Below are 6,649 nucleotides of genomic sequence, written 5' to 3' on the forward strand. Positions count from 1 at the left end.
AGTGGTATTGGGACACTTTCGGTTTGAGTATCGCTCCTCTTCCTAATGGGGCCTAACATTCTGTTTGCCTTTTCGACGGCTGTTGCACTTGGAGCAGAGATTTTCAGAGAACGCTCCACAATGACTCCAAGATCTCTCTTGAGTGGTAACAGCTCATGTAGACGCATCGTTTGGTATGTATAGCCGGCATTATTTGTGCATTACTTGACACTGACCAACACTGAATTTCGCCTGCCAGGTTGTCTCTCAGTCACCCAGTTTAGTGAGATCCCTTTGTAACTTGTCACAGTCCACTTTGGACCTCACTGTCTTGAGTCAGTTCATATTGCCGTATTCCTGCCCTCTGTTTCCTATATTTCAAACAGTCACTGATCCAGCAGCGGACTTTCCCTCTTAGCCCAGGACAGCTTGCTTTGCTTACGAGCCTTCTGTGAGGGACCTTGGCAAAGGCTTTCAGAAGTCTGAGTGACGCCCAGTTCACACAGGGGTGAGCCAGAGGAGAGTCAAGTTCAGGGTCTATTTCCATCCACACACATGGGGAGTGAGAGGAGGCTACGTCAGCCAGGGCTACAGATTCCAACCTGAGCCGCCTTGCAAACAGAGTCAATCCCAGAGCAGAATGGTCACCAGGAAAGTGCGTGAGGGGCCTCCTTGCCGGAGACCAGAGGGCTCGTCAATATCCAGCGAGGCCTGGCCCGAGGTGATGTTGCGGTCTTGGGCAACACCAAAGACCGAGTTAAAAGCACGAGCCTCGACAGTGTGAGCTACAGCACCAGGCTCCATAATGGCGGCTCTGACAGACCCCTCTCCGGCGCAGCTAGGGGCCACGCCGCACACACTCCCCACGGGGGCACACGGGCAGGAGGAGCGAGACAGGTGAGCTTCCCAGGAGGGTCTCACCATCTCTAGTGTCTCGCAGTCAGGCTGAGTCGAGGAGCCTGTTAGCTTTAGCTGTGGTTGCTAAGGCTGAGATCCCCCAGCCCAGAAGAAGAGTGCTGTGCGCTGGCAGAGAACTTCCCGTGCCGCAGCTGGGAAAGCGAAGGCAGAGACACGACTCATCTAAGGTCCCACAGCGAGTCAGTTACAAAGCCAAGCTTAGACCCCAGGCATCCTGACTCCAAGAGCCCTGCTCTGACTGCTAGACCACACTGCCGTGCCAGGGAATAGAACCCAGGAGTCCTGACGCCCAGCCCCCCATCCACCCACCCACCAGCCCACAATCCCTTTGCAGTGCTGCAGACAAAACCGTGTCCCCACTCCCTGCTCTGACCCTGCACAGCCTTGACTGAGATCTTCAGAAATGGGCCATTCTGCTCCAAGGTTACCGTTTCAGTGTAAACGGGGATGTGGATGTAAAAGGGGTGTTCTCCTCCGATTGACACTGGCTTTATGCCCATTCGAGTTCCTGCAGAAGAATAGAGGAGGGTAAGACAGACGGGGGCCGAACAGACAAGCACTACAAAGTTAAAATAAACCACCCGCCCAAGATGGCAGGAATGTTAAAGCCACAGCAAACTGTCGCCAACCTGCAGCCCGGACCTTTGAACTCTGAGCGGCCCGAAGCCAAAAAGGAAATGGGAAGAGTGAGGGGGGCAGGGAAAGAAAAACTGCTAATAAAACCCACACAGACAAAAATCCTGCCCCTCCAGCCTGGGAGATTAGCATCAAGCAGACATTAGTAACTGTCGATTTCCTGCAGATGTTGTTTTCAGAACGGTTTACAGGGGGGTGGATGGGTTTGAATTTAAGCACTCAGCTTATGGGAGCTCTGCAGAAGCAGGTCCATGGCTCCTAAGAGGCACTGGACTCCTCTAACCACCTGGGGTCTCAGTCTTGGCTGCGGATTCATTACAAAGACATTCAACCCCACATTAATGACGCCCGGAATCACAGTCAGGAGCTCCGAGCTCTTAGGCTTTGCTTTGTTTTTATATGACGATAAACCCAGACAAGGTGTTATGGCCACAGTAGCAAGAACTAAAGATTGCTCTCCTGGCAACCCTGCTGCGGAGGGAATCTGTGCTCATCTCTCAGCGCGTGCCATGCTTGTCAGCAACAACAGGCCAATGACGGCCAAACTCAGCAGGCATGCATGGGGGTCACTGGCTTGGCCCCCTGGATTTGATTGAATTAGACGGGCACTGAGCCCAATTGCTCAGCCAGTGCAGTGCCACCGAAACTGACCCTCTGTGACCTGGTTTTCAGAGATCCATGGAGCATTTGCAGCTCCCATTAAACTCAGGCCTGAAGGAATTCGAAGGAAGAGGGATGAAGGGTTAAACATCTTTGCCCAATAGCCGCAAACTATTCTGCTCTGCTACTGCGCCCCCAGCGGAGAGCGCACGACTTCACTGACCCACCTCTCCTCTTCGAGCTGAGCCCTGACCATTTTTTACACTGATGACATGACCAATGATGTCATTGACCAAGGACATGTTCCAAAGCCCACTAAACTCCCATTGACTTTCCAGGGCTTTGGATCACACCAAAGCCATGGTCATTTCCGTCCAAGAAGCAAAACCCAAGTTCGTCAAGGAGAAAGAGGCAGCACTGGACAGGGAAAGGAAGTGGGGGCGCTTGAGAACCATTTAGAAATGTGTTTGGCAAGTTTCAGTCCTCTCTGCACTGAATGCCACATCGTTTAAAATGAAGCATGTGACCCAAAACACTGACACAGCAATAGGCTGTGAAATGCGAATTTCTGAACTGAAACTGTTCCGAGCTGGGAAAAGACACCGAGACAGGCTTCAAAAGTTCAGGCGAGGACAGGCAGAAACAGGGAGGGAGGTGTGAGGCAGTAGCCAAGGTAAATTATTCAGGGCCAGCCAGAGGGCTGTTCTGCGGCGCTTTGGAGCATGTCATGCGTATGTGGGAGCGTGTGCGCACTTCCCCTGCCCCAGGAAGTGAGCCAGGCTGGATTTGGGGTCAGAAAGATGTTTCTGAAACATCCCCTTTTGAGAAGACGGGCTGATGGTGAGCTGCTCTGTGGGACGTGGCTCCGAGCTTGGTTACACTGTACTGGACACACATCAGAGGGGAAAAGACCCAGGGCAGCTGCTAGTCTGAGGACTGCCCCACAGCTCTGTCTGAGTAATAACAACTCAGCTCACATGCAGGTGCTTTTCATTCACCCTTGTCCAGAGCCACGCCACAGAGACAGCAACAGAGCCCCGGGCTCCGGGCCTGAGGCAGAATTGCTCCTGGCAGAACATCGCCGGGGAGCTGGCCATTCTAGACAGAGGCCTTGTCTAGCTGTGAAAGCACTCGGCAGGGGGAGTGCTTAAAGGAGCCATTGTCCTAGGTGCTGTCCAAATGCACAGAAAGGGACAATCCCTGCAGCAAAAGGTTTGCAGGCTACAGAGGCAAGCCCTGTGATTTGCTCACACAGTGGGTCAGGAGCAGAAGTGGGAATAGAGCCCAGGCTTCTTAGCATCCGCATGACTACTTGAGCCCCTAGACCATGTTGCCTCAAGAGCCACTGACTCAGGCAAGTTCTCTCCCTCCTCTGGGCCTCAGTTTCCCCATCCGTCACATGGGGGTAGCGCTACTGAGCCACCTCCGAGGAGGCTATGAGGGTGTGTGTTTGTGAAGTGTTGGGAATGATTCATACTGACTAAAGGCTCCCCTTCACATGAGGTTTGGCCACCTCCCTGTTAAACTTCCAACATGCATCATTCGCCGCCCCAGAAATGAGCAGGTCCCCTTTAAGGTGTGCGAGACTTGTGTTCTTCCAGCACTCTGCAGGCTTTCCCCTGCACTGTTCCTCTGCCCCAACCCACTTCAGCGCTCTGACAGCCCTCGCAGCCTCCTCCACCCAGTCTCACTTCATGGCCAAAAGCTTTGGAACAAAAAAATCTCTTTTCCCCCTAAACTGCTATTCAGGCTGGTCTTGTTCCTGCTGTTTACGGGACCTGGTTCCCCTCTTGTCTGGAGAACTGTGTTGGGGAGAGGACGGGCCGTGAGGCTGAGAAGCGAAGTGACAGCCGACAGGTTCGCTTGTCACACGGCTCCTGCGGTGTCCCTCAGGCAGTGTAGGGGCCAGCAGGGCCAGCGAGGCTGGGCTGTAGGTGCTGGCCCTGGCTCTGTCACTGAATCAGAGTAAATCATGTCTCTGGGCTGGAGGAGCCAGGTGCAGTGCTTAGGGCACTAAGATAGGACTTGGGAGGCCAGGGTTTGGGTTGCTGCTTTGGGCTCAGGGGCAGGCTGGATCACAGTGGTCCCTTCTGCCCTGAGGACGTATGAACTGGCTGATGGCTTGGATGTGCTTTGAGATCCTTGAACAGAAGAGCCCAGAGTTATTCTGTCTCACTTGGCTTCTAGGTTTCATTCCTTATGTCTGTCTTTTTGTGAATGTAAAGTCCTACGGGCAGGGGTTGTGCCTCCCTATATGGTACGATCAGGCACAGATTCCTCCGCGGTGCATTTAAATGAATCATCTCTTCGTGGCTCTCCATGCAGCCCAGTTCTTTGCTATGGGTAAACTGGAGACCCGCATTCTGCATGGAGCTCGCACTGGTGGCAGGCTCTTCCCATGAGCCGCTGCAGAAATACTACCCCACAGTGACACTAGGGGGCGCCATGCTGCTACCGGTGCCTTCTTTCGGCTGAGATACGGTCCCGACCCCGTGAGGGAGAGGGTTGGGGGTTCAGGTCCTGCCCTGCACAGCTGTGTGGTGTTGCTGTGGGACTGTCAACAGCTGCTGTGCTTCACCTCAGAGATGGCTGCATTTCACTGGCGGATACAGAGATCCCGGTTTCAGAGGAGCAGCCGTGTTAGTCTGTATCCGCAAAAAGAACAGGAGGACTTGTGGCACCTTAGAGACTAACACATTTATTTGAGCATAAGCTTTCGTGAGCTACAGCTCACTTCATCGGATGCATTCAGTGGAAAATACAGTGGGGAGATTTATATACATAGAGAACATGAAACAATGGGTGTTACCATACACACTGTAACCAGAGTGATCACTTAAGGTGAGCTATTACCAGCAGGAGAGTGTGTGTGTGGGGGGGAACCTTTTGTAGTGATAATCAAGGTGGGCCGTTTCCAGCAGTTGACAAGAACGTCTGAGGAACAGTGGGGGATGTGGGGGGGAATAAACAAGGGGAAATAGTTTTACTTTATGTAATGACCCATGCACTCCCAGTCTCTATTCAAGCCTAAGTTAATTGTATCCAGTTTGCAAATTAATTCCAATTCAGCAGTCTCTCGTTGGAGTCTGTTTCTGAAGTTTTTTTGTTGAAGAATTGCAACTTTCATGTCTGTAATCGCGTGACCAGAGAGACTGAAGTGTTCTCCGACTGGTTTATGAATGTTATAATTCTTGACGTCTGATTTGTGTCCATTTATTCTTTTACGTAGAGACTGTCCGGTTTGGCCAATGTACATGGCAGAGGGGCATTGCTGGCACATGATGCCATATATCACATTGGTAGATGTGCAGGTGAACGAGCCTCTGATAGTGTGGCTGATGTGATTAGGCCCTATGATGCTGTCCCCTGAATGTGGACACAGTTGGCAACGGGCTTTGTTGCAAGGATAGGTTCCTGGGTTAGTGGTTCTGTTGTGTGGTGTGTGGTTGCTGGTGAGTATTCGCTTCAGGTTGGGGGGCTGTCTGTAGGCAAGGACTGGCCTGTCTCCCAAGATCTGTGAGAGTGATGGGTCGTCCTTCAGGACAGGTTGTAGATCCTTGATGATGCGCTGGAGAGGTTTTAGTTGGGGGCTGAAGGGGAAGGCTAGTGGCGTTCTGTTATTTTCTTTGTTGGGCCTGGCTGACTTCTGGGGACTCTTCTGGCTCTGTCAATCTATTTCTTCACTTCCGCAGGTGGATACTGTAGTTGTAAGAATGCTTGATAGAGATCTTGTAGGTGTTTGTCTACAAGTCTACCCGGTGTAGGCTGAATCTCAGACTGTAGAGGATACGTTGATTAAAGGGTTCAAACAAAGGTCAGTTATTATCACTGGGTGACCATTTTGGCTTCCACCTCCCGTTCCTCATTCACATCGCTTTGGGCAATTAACATGCATGGAGATGAATTAGCATTTGATTAAAAAAGACAACCCCCTACGTTCCTCTGCTGCTGGGTTCTAGGGACATCCTTCCTTCTCTGTCGCTGCCTCCTAGACTGGAACCTCTTTGCAAAAGGGAACTGTCTTTACCCGGGCGTCTGCAAATCACTAATGTCAAAGAAACACAATGACTTCGCAATTCTCTCTCTGTCTTAGAGGGCCCCGTTACCAGAGTAACTGAGCAACTCACTATCTTTGTTGAATGTCACCTCCTGACCCATCTGTGCAATAGGGCAGTGCCACTGGTCCCATTTTACAGATAGGCGTTCGAGGCCCAGAGAGGCGAAGAGACTTGCCCACGGCGACTCAGGAAGCCTGTAACAGAGCAAGAAATTTAACCCAGGTCTCCCCAGTCCTAGATTAGCCCCCAAACCACGGCACCAACCCATCCTTCCTGTCTAAGTAGCAACCACTGCTCAATGCGGATTTCTGAAAACTGTCCCATAGGGACATAGCCGCATCCTGTGCTTAGACAGCCGGGCATTTCTCTCCGTAGGGGAAACTGGCAACTCTCAGTAGAGCTTTGCCAGTGGATAGCTTATGGCTAGGGAGTCATTGAGCGCTAACCTCCAGAACCCC

The sequence above is a fragment of the Chelonia mydas genome, chromosome 27 (genome assembly GCF_015237465.2).
Source record: "Chelonia mydas isolate rCheMyd1 chromosome 27, rCheMyd1.pri.v2, whole genome shotgun sequence".
Classification (NCBI taxonomy): domain Eukaryota; kingdom Metazoa; phylum Chordata; order Testudines; family Cheloniidae; genus Chelonia; species Chelonia mydas.